Source organism: Fukomys damarensis, unplaced genomic scaffold (assembly GCF_012274545.1).
Source record: "Fukomys damarensis isolate Sample0158 unplaced genomic scaffold, DMR_v1.0_HiC HiC_scaffold_31, whole genome shotgun sequence".
In the NCBI taxonomy this organism is placed as follows: Eukaryota; Metazoa; Chordata; class Mammalia; order Rodentia; family Bathyergidae; genus Fukomys; species Fukomys damarensis.
Genome location: NW_022900943.1, coordinates 4,078,488 through 4,092,227, shown reverse-complemented (window position 1 = coordinate 4,092,227; position 13,740 = coordinate 4,078,488).

The following is a 13,740-nucleotide window of genomic DNA, read 5'->3' as shown; positions in this document are numbered from 1 at the left end:
TGCTGAGCCTCACTGGGATGTACATTAGTTTGCTAGGATTGCCACAGCAAAAAATGCCATGGACGGGCGGCCTGAAGAACAGAAATCCACCGTCTCACAGTCTGGACATTGACAGGCCTAGATCAGTGCACATGGGATTAGTTTCCTCTGGGACCCTCCTCCCTGACTTGTAGATGGCCATGCTCTTGCCGCTTTTTCAGTCTTTCTCTGTGTGAGTGCATCCCTCCTGTTTCTCATAAGGACACCAATCACATTGGATTAATGTCCACCCCTAGAAGTCTCATTTTTAATTTAATTGCATCTTTAAAGGCCCTATTCCCAAAGAACAGTAACTATATCAATTGTTTTCTGTTGCTTGGACAAAATACATGACATACACAAAGTAAAGTGTGAAGAATTTAAGGCTGGGGATTTAGCTCAGTGGTGCCACCACCTGCCTCACAAGCACAAGGACCCGAGTTCAATACCCCGTACAAAAAAAAAAAAAAGAATGAAGAATTTATTTTGGTTCATGGATTCTGAAGGTTAAGTTCACGGATGATGGGTTCCAAGGCAGAAGCATCATGGTGGGAGGGCATGGCAAACGAAAATTGCTCACCTCATGGCATCCAGGAAGGAGAGAGATAAAAAAAAAAAAGAGAATGAAGAATTTATTTTGGTTCATGGATTCTGAAGGTTAAGTTCACGGATGATGGGTTCCAAGGCAGAAGCATCATGGTGGGAGGGCATGGCAAACGAAAATTGCTCACCTCATGGCATCCAGGAAGGAGAGAGAGAGAGAGAGAGAGCAAGATCTCCCCTTCAAAGGCATACCCTCAGTGACCCACTGCCTTCGACTGGGCCCCACTGCCTAGTAGCCCATTCAAGCCTGCATACTTAAACTATGACAGTAACATTCTCGGGTACAAAGAGTTAGAGTTGAAACATATTAATTTGGCAAGAATGGAAGGAAGATGGGACACAATTCAGCCCATAACAGGATGAGCGGTAAACCCCGACCCTGGACCACAGACCAAGAGGGAGCCAGGTGCCCCAGTTTACTTGTCCCCAAGACCCCCCCAAGTCAGGCTGCCTGTGGGTAGAAGTTGGGTCATTGGCAGTCCTGAAGCCTGCACAGTATTCTGAGGTAGTTCAGTGAATCCCAAGGGTAACTCCTACGTGCCCACTAGTAAAACCAGTCAAGTATAAAGGGTGTCCTGCTGGGCTGTTTAGCCGACGTCTATCTTCTGGACGCCTCTGCACGCACTGAGCAGGTTGCCAAGGCAGGCTCTGCAGCCCCCTTTCTTGGGTATTATCAGAGAATGGATCCTCTACCCAGCTGCTGCAGACACCTGCCCCACCATGGCCCAGACTGAAGCTCTCACTATCTAAAAGCTACCGTGGAATGCCACGTTATGCCATGGCCTTGGTGCCATGGTAGTGCTGCCTTGTGCCATGATGCTTTACAGAGCTTTCAGTGAGGCAGAGTGTGTCCCTCTGACTCCATGATCCCCTTCACGAGTTCTCCCGCAGGAGTCTCTGTGGCTTGGGCCAGGTATACTCAGGTGTTCTTTGCTACTGAAGGAACATACCTCTGCCTATCCCATCTTCCCTTCTGCAGGGGCTCCTGAACAGCGCCTGCAAACAAGCTTCAAATGAACACACCTAAGCACGTTTACCTACTTGAGAGCAAATGTTTCTGCCCCACCCCACTCCCAGGAAACCCCATCAAATTCAATAGTGAAGTGATGGTTACTAAGATCGTGTGGGCAGAGACCTCATGAATGGGATTAGTGACTTTGTGAAGAGACTAGAGAGCTTGCCTGTTCTCCGTGTGCTCGCCTGCATGAGAGGATTAAATGACAAGACGGTCATTGGCAAACCAGGAAGTGGGCCCCCCAACACAGGCTCTGCCAGGACCTTGATTCCTCCAAAATCTGAGAAAAAAGTTTTTGTGGTCCAAGCCATCCGGCTGGCGCCTGCCCAAACTAAGACACTATACCATAATGATCTCAGTTTAGAATCCCCATGGCTACATAGAGATTTTGGACACAGGGAGGGCCCGGTTCTGACCCTGGTAGAACCTCTAGTCTCGGTTGTCAACTCAACAGCTCCCTGAGTGTATCTCTTTTCTGCCGTAGGAAGCTGAGGAAACTATGGGGAATGGAGGGGACAGCAGACTCAGCAATGTTTTGTTATTTTCTAGAACCGCAATGATAAATACGATGCAGAATGATTTTATAGTAGTTACCCTTATTTTAGGACTTAAATTCTGACGAAAGATCCACATGAAGACGTATTTTGTAATTGTGGTATTTCTGCTGATTCACTCTGTTTCAATGCTCCTCCTGGATGTGGCAAATTGCTGCTCAGACTCCTTTGTCCCCCTGCTGTGACCCTGCAGGACCCTGCACCATCGGTGTGTTGTGGTGGACTTTAGCTGCTCTACACACTTCCCTCTCCAGACCACGGGGTCCTCCAAGGCGGATCCCTGGCACCCAAAGTGCACTCGCGAACATGAGCTGGCTGGGTGGCTCCGTGGGGCTGTGGAAGCGGCCTGCCAGCTGGCACACCACGCTGTCTCCCGCTCAATCTTCCCGCCACTTGAGGGGCTCCGGGTTTGTGCTGACTGTGAAACTCACACTTTTCTTCTCAATCCTGTCTTTTCCCAGTCCTCCTGGTGTCCGGATCGCCTGCCTGCTGGGTTTCCCTGCTTCGTGCAAACTTCACTACCTTCGGATCAGTGACAATTCCAAGGCGATCCCCCCCGGGGCAGGGCACGTGCTATTTCCTGGGGTTCTAGAATTCTTTGCTGAGTTTTGACTCCTCTTAATGGCTCCGCGTGGCTGCCCGGGGTCTGGGCTACCTGTGTGTCTGCTCACGGCAGCAGCCCCACCCGATCCAGCCATCTGTTTGTCTTGGCTGCATCTCCTTCTTTATGTTCCCTCTTCTCGGGGGGAGAGAGAGGCAGCTACTCCCTTCAGTCAGCAAGAAGCCCTCGCTACCTTGTCCACTGCAGAAAAACTGTCTCTGCATCTGCAGCAGCTTTTGTGTGGGGGACAGAACATCAGAGCTCATTTGCTCAGGAGAAACAATAAAAACAAAAACAACCTTCTTTCTGCTTTTCCTTTATGGATTGCAGTGTCCCTACACTAACCCTCCAGGCTTTCCTGCCAACCGCTGGTGCTATATCCAAGCTGCTGTTCCACCCCGTCAGCCCAGGGGAGGGGTGGCTATGGGAGAGCCCCACAGTCTCAGGGATTTATTGACTTTACTTTCCATTCGTATATGCAGAGGTTTCTGCCGGTACATCGAATGCGCCACCCTCAGTACTGATACATGTGGAACACCCGGCCAGCCCCATGGGTTAAATCCACCAGGACTGTGACACCTTTGCCCCTCACCTGCGATCTTTCTAACCTCTACTTTCAGAGGAAAAAGCGAGGCTCAGAGAGCCTCAAGAATCCCATAGCAGACTCTCTTGCCTCTGCCTGAAGCCCACCTCTTGTGGCTAGCATTGGCTTTTTGTAAACTCCTCAGCCTTTATGTTGCTTGGTCTGGACAGGGAATCAGAACTGGCTAAAACGTGACCTCTGGTTTCATGTGCCCAGCCTGTGTCTGGTCCGGTCCCCACATGGTGGACACCGGATGCCCGGCTGGGCGGAAGGCCGCTTGGGATGGGCACCCCCTGGAAGGGCTCGTCCTCCCTTGAGACTGAAGAAGAGCTTCTACACTGGACACTGCCTCACACAGGGCCTTTGGCTTCTTTCTGTGGGGCAGGGATAGGATGAGAAACGAAGACAGCCTGCAGCCAGGTCCAAGAGCTCGATGAGTAGGGCAGGGCATGGTGCCCACCTTGACCTCTCTGTGGCTTGCTTCTTTCTTCATTAGGAGACTTCAGCACATCAAAACATTTGATAAGGTGATTCTTTAATCTAGAGACAAAATGATGCCTATTTAATCCAATTTATCAGTAGAGACAGGTAGAAGGTGTTTGCATCTGACCATCAGCAATCCCCAAAGCTGTTCTAAAATGAGTATTTGATTTTGTGATGTGGAGAAGCCTATAAGTTTGTGTAAAAAAAGAGAAAGAGCACTTAGCAAAGAGTTGGGAGCCTCTGTTTCTAATGCTAGACTCATTTCTAATGATGCCACTTTGGGCAAATCATTCTATTTCTCTGGCTTCATTAGTGACCTCAGTGGGAGCAGTTTTAGTAGAAAAACTGACATCCTAATTGCCAAATCCATAGGCTAATTTTCATTCCTCATCCTCCTTGACAACTCCATCCATTTGGCACTCTTGGCTGCTCTTCCTTCTCAAAACTGTCTCTGCTCCCTGCCCCAGAGCCCAGCCTCTCGGATCCTCTCACTCCTTGCTGATGGTCCCCATTCTTCTCCAGCCCCTCCTGCTCCCCCATTCTGCCCCCCAGAATCCTCCTAGACTCCTCTTCTCTTCATGCATCCAGTAGCCAGGTGATCCCAACTGATCCTGTGGCTCCAGCCCCTGCCTCTTTGCCGGTAACTTCATCTCCTCTGTGGAGCTCTGTCTTTTCTCTCCTGGAAGATGGCCTGCCTCTCAGGGACCCCCAGGATGCCTCATTCCCTTACATGTGGAGTGTCAGGTAAAAGAGCTGAAAACCAAAACCAGACCAGAACCACAACAAGCTTTTATTGTAGAGACAATCTGCTGGGCTGCCTCTGAACAGAAGAGAGACAGCAATATGGCCGGGACAGGGAGAGCTTCTTATAGGAGCTGGGGTGGGGTTGAGTGATGTAGTAGCTAGGGATTGGAGGAGCCTGTGACATCACTAGTTGCTAGGAGGTAGCAAGTATCAGGTTACTCTTTTGGCATGAAAAAGGGGCATGTTGGGGAGAAGAAGGTTGTCTTTTGGCAGGTGAAGCCATATTTTAAAGTGGGGAGCAGGACATTATGGGAAGGAAAAGGCTGTTATTTTATGCCTCAGCCATCTTAAGGTGAGGAAATCTAACATGGAGCATCTCAAACTGTGCCCTGTGTTCTCAAGCATCTTCTGCCCACCCCTTCGACCCAAATCCTCCTGCATTTCACTTCTTAGGAGCTGAACTGGCTTCAGTGTTTTTCTGTCCCTAAAAAGATGCTGCTACCAGCTGTGCCTGAGAGACCTTCCTCATATCTTCATACCATTGCTGTTGCTATGGCTCATGTCATCACGGTCCTCTTGGGTCTGGACCAGTACACTAGGTGTTGAGGATGGGTTTAGCTGACATAACATAAAGCGAATTTGCTGCGGCTTATCCAGAGTTTTGTGTTTTTCATACATAATAGAAATTCAGATGCGGAGGATCCAGTCCCACCATCCCTCCAGGGACCCCTCCTTCCATCTTTCCAATGAGCCATCCTTGACATATGGTAACAGGTTGTGATCAAAATACATATGGCGAATGTCTGAATTTTAAAAATTTATTACAGTAAGACTCACATTGCCATTAAACCCCTTCAAAACACTCCCCGCTGCTTGGAACACACTCATCCCATCGTACTTGCCACTTTCCGAAGCAGTTCTGGAAGTCTTCTCTCCTGAATGTCTTTACAAGGTGTGATAAAAACTGCAGCATGCTCCTGCTAAGTGCTATGTAACAGAAAGGCAGGCTTGTAAAAGAATTACAGTGTGTCCTTTATTGACCAGATCTGGCATGGTGCAACTTTTGGCTCTTCCCCAAAGTCTAAATGGCCATGAAAGGTAAATATTTTGAATCCATTCAGGGCATCAAGGCAGCCACGATAGTGCAACTAAAGACACTCATGAAATAGGACACGTTTTGGGAGCAAGGGAAAATATTTTGGGGTAGGGACAATAGCAACGTGTCCTTTACTGTAATAATTTTTTAAAATAAACATCCACTGTGTCTTTGATGGAATCTCACATCATCTGTGTGCTTGTTGCCTCGTGGTTTCTAAATGGCTGCTCATCCACTTCTGTACTCTGGGCAAGAGGAAGGGCAAAGAGCCAAAGCAAAAGCCCTCTGAATCTGATCCCTCCCAAGGAAGTCCGACGTAGCATCCAGGGGGAATGCCACTTGTACTCTCTGCAAGACCGGGAGCAATAGAGTGTTTGATTTCTTTCTTAAGGAAGTCCGTGGTCTCTGTGAATAAAACTGAGCTTTTATTAGATCAGCGGCAGGGATTCCGGTACTTGGGAAGCTACGAGGCAGGAAGTCCGAAAATTCAAATCCTGTCTGGGTACCTTAGCAAGAGCCTGTCTCAAAATTTAAAAGAAACAATAAAATAAATGAGGGCTAGAGATGTAGCTCAGTGCAAAGGCCCTGTGTTCAACCTTCAGCACTGAAAAAAAGAAAGGAAGAAAAGGAAAACAAGAAGAAAGCAAAGGGAAAGGTGAATTGGTACAGTACCATATACGCAAACAACCAAGAGTGCCACAGCCTGGGCTGGGCTTAGAAGGCCTGTGTGGTTTCCTGGGCCCTGCTGCCTTGGGGCAGGTGGTCCTTGACTGGAGGGTGAGGCCTGTGGGCTGAACAGAGCACAGACCCCTGCTAGAGCACATGTGACTTCCTGCTCTCTCTAGGAGCCCGGGATGCCCGTCCTCATCACTTCCCAGTGGCCCCCCACCAATGCGCCCTCAGGCAGAGTGTCCGCCACCTGGTCAGCAGCCTGGGGACTCGCTCCTCCCTGCCCTCCGCCCTGTTCCTGCAGCTTTGCCCTTGCTCCAGGAAGCTGACTCAGGGCCTTCTCAACAGACTTGGAAGACTCTTTTCATAAGGGTCCCAAGACTGCTGTCTGTGGAAGGTGGGGTGCCCAGGCCTGGGGTTTGCGTGCTTATGAGGTTTACGAGAATTTTGCACTATAGGAAGGAATACTTCCCAGGCTTCTGATAAAAGCAGTGTGCTATTTTCATAAGGTCAGTAATTCTTGTGCCCAGTTGTGGTGTGCTGACAAGAGCCTAACACCCAGCTCTCTGGAGATGAGGATGGCTAGGGGAGGGAAGTTCTGGCTCGTAGCATCTGACAGTTTCTGTGGTATAAATTCTCCCACCATGTCCAGCAGGATTTGGCTGAACATTGGGCAGGAAAAAATTAGCCACAGCTGGCTCATGCAGCCCCTGCACAACAGCAAGAGGGCAGATATATGGTCACATCTCAGCTCTGAACCACACACACAGCTTAGCAGCTTCTGCCTCAGCGGTGTGTGCACTGAACCTTCCCCCCTATCAAAACAGTCTCCCTGTGTCAGCCAGCCTTCTATCACTGTGATAAAATTCCTGCTTACGGTTTTTGAGGCTTCTGTAGGGTCACCTGGCTTCATTGTTGTTGGGCGTATGGCGACGAGCAGGTTTAGGGTAGGTTTCCGTGATCTCACACTAACTCCATCCCATTTTACACCACGAATGGGTGACCCAGTGCTGGCACTGGAGCCCTCCTGACCCAGTCACTTTCCAGGGGCCCAGCTCTGAACACATGAGCCTTTGGGGGACATTTTAGATCCAACCATATCGCCCCTTTCCCCGAGTTCACGCTTCTCTTTTTTAACCTTTTCTGTCACAGAGATGTTTTTCAAAAATCTTGTTTTGGGCAAGCAAGTTCACCGCGCACAGTACAGGACTGGCTCAATCATGAGCCCTGATGCCCAGCTAAAGCCTCTCCTCATGGAAAAGGATGCCATTCCTGCATTCACCACCAGGAGGCGCTCTCCAGAATCAGGAGCAAACACGCAGCCCTACATAACAGCCTTCTGCGCATAGTAGGGCCAAGCGCCTGTGAGATGCAGAGAGGCGAGAAAAATGATGTCTTCTCGACCCAGAACCTAATTCCACAACTGACTATCCCTTATCGTTCAGAACTCAATTTAAATGTCATCTCCCTTAGGAATCCATGCTGGGATCTTCGGAACCCCTCGGCCAACAGCAAATTCGGCCAGACGCTCCTTCTCTGAGGTCTCAAAAGCCTTTGTAACCTACAGAGTGGACCCCTACGTGCCTACAATTCAGAGGGGTTTGCGTTTTGTTTCTGCAAGACCGCCTGTTAGACGAGGTCCCGCGTCGGGTCTGCAGGCGGTGCCTTGTCCTCCGCCATCCACGGGAGGGTTCCGCAGAGGAGAGCCTGACAGACGTGACCATGCGTAGCTGAGCAAACTGGAGGACTTCACTCCGTGGGGAGGCTTAGTTCAGTTTCTTTTTCTCTTTGTTGCTCTTGTTACTATGTTTTACCACAAAATTCCTATTTTCTATGTTATAGGAGAGAGACAGAGACAGAGAGATACACAGAGAGAGACAGAGAGAAAAAGAGAGAGACAGGGGGAGGGGGAGAGAGAAAGAGCGAGGGAGGAGCGAGGAGAGAGGGAGAGGGAGAGGTGGGAGCGAGGCGTCGGTAAATCGCAGCTTCCAGCTGGGTGTCATTATTTACATTTTGGCTTTATCTTGTAGGCAACTGAAGCCTGTGATTTAAGCTATCGCCCGCCAGCCGAGGGAGGAGTCCAGCGCCCGCCCAACACTCCTGTGTCCAGAACGCACTCTGCTGTGTCACTGCACATTACTTGTCCCACTGCCACGCGTCGGAGGGGAGGTCTGAGCTCTGCTGTCGGACTGTGGTCGTGCGTTGAATCTCACGGCCCTCACAGGGCAGGCAGGAGATGACCTGCCGGACAGACCAGGAGGGGAGGAGCGAAGGCAACACTCCTTCCTCTTGTTTTCTTGCCACGCCAGGCCTTCCAGTCTACCCGTGTGCTAAAACACGGCGGGCTGCTTCCCCCAGGAGCCGGGACCGGGGTGAGTGGGTCGTCCCGTCACTGGTGACTTAGTTGGCATCGGATGCCCACGCAAAGGTGTGACCAAGCAAGGCAGGTAGGTGTGGCTCCTCTACAGGCTCCTGCCGAGAGAAACGGTGGAAATATCAATAGACTCACGGAAATACGTCCCCTTGTGGGCGTGAGCTACACCACCACGAAGGCTGCAGCCATTGTTTGCTGGTAGTGCTGATCTTGAGTTTTCTTTTTCTCTTTCAGCTCTACCTTGGCTAGGAGGGGAAAAAAAACCCACAAACAAAATTCCACCGAATAAATGAGTACTAGTTGTTCCGTGTTAAAGAGGAAACTGGCGCAAGTCAGTCTTGCCCTGGGTCACACCCGCACCCTCGAAGTCTTTCCTAGAAAGGCAGCTGAGGTGCGGCTGAGTGGGCTGACACACGCGGGGCATTTGTACAGCGCCCTCCGAACCCTCGACGGCGGGTCTCTGCTGTGACAGCAGCGTGCCACCATCGCAGAGTACCGTTAGTCACGAATGTAAATCGTGGTCACCGCACATGGGCGTGTGTGCCCTGTGGGCATTTGAACACTGTGTGCTGCTGTCCTCTCCGCAGGACTAATAAGCATTAGCCATAATGAGGTCAGGCAGGCAGGCATTACCAGGGGATTTAATTGGGACATGGGTCTTCGCTGAAGTGAAAATTAATAACTTTTGTCAATGTTCTGGTGAAATGTTCTGTCTTATTAAACTATGAGGGTCAATTAGAAAGCATTATGTAATAAAGTCCCCAGCAGCAGAACTCAAATTGAGTTATACCACAGTCATTATTCCAGAGCGGGTGTATTTCAGAATGGAAAACCGGAGCGCCATATGGAGGATTTGGGTCAGATTTACAAGCATCGCATGCTAAGGCTTTGACAAGAAGGAAACAATTAACCATAATACTGAAATAAATCAGTGTGCGGGCCGTGCGGGGCTGGAGCTGTGCTCTGCGGCGAGGTGGCTGCCACCAGGTCAGCTGTAGGGGCTGCACCGGGCAGTGCGGCCCTCGGTCTGACCACTTGCGGTGCTCAAAATCTGGGGTGCACCTGGAAGGCACAGGCCTGCACAGTGACTCATATAAATAACTCTTTATTGTATGGCTATTAAGGTGAGAGATTGCTTTTATTAAAGTGCAAGTTATTGTGGTACAGCAAATTAAAGAATTTTAAAGCATACTAAACAGCCGCTGATATTCCCCATTCGGTCATGTTTTACAGTACTTTAAACCGGCAGTGTATTGTTAGGGAGATATAAAGTGTGTGCCAAGGTTGGGATCCAACAGAGCCACTCAGGCCGGCCCTAGGCAGCGAGCATGGGAGAACAGCGGTGGGGACTGGGCCCAGGCTGGGCCGGAGGCGCACAGGGACGGGGCCGGGCCTGGACGCCCTCTCCTCTGAAGTCCAGGGAGGTGGGTCCTGTCTGGTCCTCTCTGACACAGATGGACATCTTCAAACTGGCAGTTCCAGAGAAGATCTTAAGATAAAACAGAAAACAGAAAGGAGGAGAGAGGGGAAGGAGGAAAGGAGGGAGAAAAGCAGGAGAGAACGCGATGCAGAAAGTATTTGTGGTGCTCATTGCTGAAAGGCTGCAACTTTCTTAGTGGACCACCCCAGTTTTCTCTGACTTTCTCTTCTCCGGGGAAGTGAGCTGGGGTCTGATTTCCCCTATTTATCCCTAATGCTGAATCCACTCTTGTTAAAAATGGAGGACAGCAATAGGAGCAATGCACCTTTCCTCTCCCACAGCCATCTGCTCTAGTCCATGTCCCGTGCCCTTGCAGACTCCGAAGTCCCTGATCCCACTCTAGTCCCCTCCTGAACGCTCTCTTCACGTGGGCTAGAAATCCTTAAGAAAACCCCTATCTGACGGTGCTGCTCCTCTGCTTACAAACCCTTCAACCCCTTCCTTTCCTCTGCAAGAAGAATGAACTCCAGTCCCTGCCCGGCCCACAGAGCCGCTCCCACTCCTGGTGTGTCCAGCGCAGACCTGAGCCAGGCTTCCTGCTCAGCCAGTTCCGCCAGGTTCCCAGGTTCTCCTTCAGGAAGTTCCTGTTCCCTGAGGGTTCTGCTCACACAGCTCACTTGGTTAGAATTCCCTCCCTCCTGTGTGTGGCCAGCTCCTCACCAGTCCCTTCTCTGAACATCCCATCTAGCGTGGACTCATCCAGAACTCTGCCTTTAGCCTATGTGTGTTTCTACCATTGTCATAGTTTGCAATTTTAAGCAACAGACACAAAAAACGGACCACAGCACCAGCACCTAAAAAGCAACTTGCGACCAAGTCCTTTCCCTCCAGCCCTTCCATGGGTTGAAAGTTCAGGACAGCAAAGCTGGGATCATTTCCTGCTGAATACTGCACTTGGTGGGCGGTGGGGTGGGCAGCAGCCTTCACTAGTTGTCAGAAGAGCAAACAACTTACTAAAATAAAAGGTTGCCTTAGAAGAAAACCCGAAGTTCATTCAACTAATTCCTTTTTAGACTTCAGAAGTGCTCCTAAGAATAGTGAAATCGTCTGTCCTTAGTGGAGTTCAGACCCCTGGAAGGGTGGGGACGAGGCCTGATTTGCTCTGAGAGTAAAAGTGTCTTCCTGATTTATTCTGCCCAGTCACCTGGTCCTACTCAGGGATGCCTCATCGTTACTCCATCAAAATAAACACCACCGTTGCAGGCTGAATGTGTATGACCCCCATTCACATTCTGCTGAACTTCTGGATCCGCAGTGTCTCCTAGAAGCTCCTGTGTTGCAGGCTTGGGCCCCAGCTGGTGGTGTTGTTGGGGTGACGGAAATTTCGGGAGGTGGCACCTACGATTTCCGGCTGCCGAGGCTGAGCAACTTTCCCTTACCTGCCTTTCCCCCAGGTTTGTGCCTTGCAGCCTGCTGACCACAGACTGAAACCACCGGAGTGAGAACAAACCTGCCCCCCTTGAATTTGTTGTTCTCAGGTGTTTTATCACAGCAACAGAAAGCTGACAGTGCTGAAACACGAACCCTCGGTGGGATGGCATTTTTAAGGGAAGCCTTTAAGGGGCGGTGAGGAGGGTGGGGCCCTCGTGAGCGAGACCCTGGAGTGGTTGCTCGCCTTCTTTATGCTGAGGGAGAATAAGGAGAGAAGACAGCGATCTGACCCCAGACTACAGCTCTGGAGCCCCAGGGACGCATGGCTGTCATGTCAGAGCACCCTAGCTGATGGTTTTGTTACAGGGAGACCACCGGCCTGAATCCTGTGGTGAAAACACGTTTAAAATCCATTTAAAAACTAACTCTCCTCCATCAAAAAGAGAATAGACAATTGAAGTCCAGCACGCGGTCTAGTGCTGTATTTCATAGAATGGAGTGGGAATGAATGAATCAAACCTGCAAGGATAAAAAACTGTCGAATCACAAATGCACAGCAATAAGTAAAAACAGCAAGTCACAAAAATACACACACATATGAGCATTTAATAAGGCTCAAAAGATAAGCAAACTAAGTAGTATGCGGTTAACATAGATAAGCAGTAAAACCATAACAAAAGCAGGAATGAGGAACACTGTCAGACAGTGAAGAGGCCGTGAGAGTGGTTATGTGGTTGGTCAGGTATTGAGGGAGGGGCCTGCATGAGGAAGAGCAGCCAGGTGGGGGTGCTGGTAATGTTCTTCATCTCTGCTTGTGTGGGAGTTTCATGAGGATCTACTTGTTTCTTACCCCTCATCATTTGTAAGTTTGTGTGTATAAAATAACTGCTAAGTTAAACAGAAAATCTAAGGCTGATGTGACTTCAACTTTGCAGAAAAATGCCCAACCTCAGAAAGCAGAGCTTCTTCTCATTTCTCTGGGCTAACTCAAGAGCCCCCCTGAACTGCTGAGTACCCCACTTTCCTACCTCTGCTAAAGGAAGCCCAATGTCATTGTCATCTTGAGGATACCAAAGAGAAACACCAGCATGGTGAGAGTGAGTGAGTGACGGCCTAGAGCAACATGCTAGGCCTTGGTGGCCCTTGTGCTCCTGCCGGTTAGCTCATGTAGCAGTCATTTCCTGTACATTCCGGTGCCCCTGTTCAGCTGTCGCACCTGTGTGTGGCTGTCAGACTGGACCGCATATGGCCCTGGTCTGAGCCTCATCAGTACACACGAAGCATATGCAGTAATCGGGTGAGTGGTTCAGACAGAGCTGGCCTTGGGGGCAGCGGGTATGGCCCTCATGAAAGTCACCTTTCCTGAAGGCAACCATTGGCAGGCTATTCTGTGCTATCTTCAAGAACTTTCTGCCTTTTAAGATTGGCTGTTGGACGGCAGACCCACCAGGAGCATCCACATCAAAAGCCAACCGTCAGTGGTCTTCCTTAGTGGGAGGAGAAGCAGACCCAGGAGAGCAAGCACCGGGCGTGAGCGGGCACCATAAAGGGGAGGACCGAGAGAGCGAGGGCAGGCCCTGTCCGCCCTGGGTTCCGGGGAGCGCTGTGTGTGTGGCCTTCCCACTCTGCCCCGTCCCTTCACAGCCTCACTTCTCACTCGAGCCCTGAACTTGTTATAGCACAGGCTGCCCTGAGGTGACCGGTCAGGGTGCCCAGATGCCACGCTGCCGCTCCCCCCGAAGCCATCCCTCTTCCTGATGGTAGTGCGGGGTTTCCCACCAGAAGGCTTTCTGCATCATTTGTGTTGCTGGGTCTCCCGGGGCCACACTTCTGTTTGGGGAGATAGTTTTGGCTTCAGGCTCCTCTGACATGTCAGGCTGAAAAGTGAATTTGAGCCAAGAAGTCTGTTGCTTCATTGGGGTTATTTATGAGAAGCTGGTATTTTCTGCTCACAAAGACAATGGGAAATTTTGAAAACTTCAACATTATCAAGACATCAGTGCAGTGGTGGGAAAGCAGAAATTATCAAGTATTTCTCAAGCAGTTTGAATAACTTGTGTTCAATGTATGTTTTCCCAAGAATAATAACAAATAAAAATGCCACTTGCCTTTTGCAATCTTTTTGCCAAAATGTATGAAGATTTTTCAG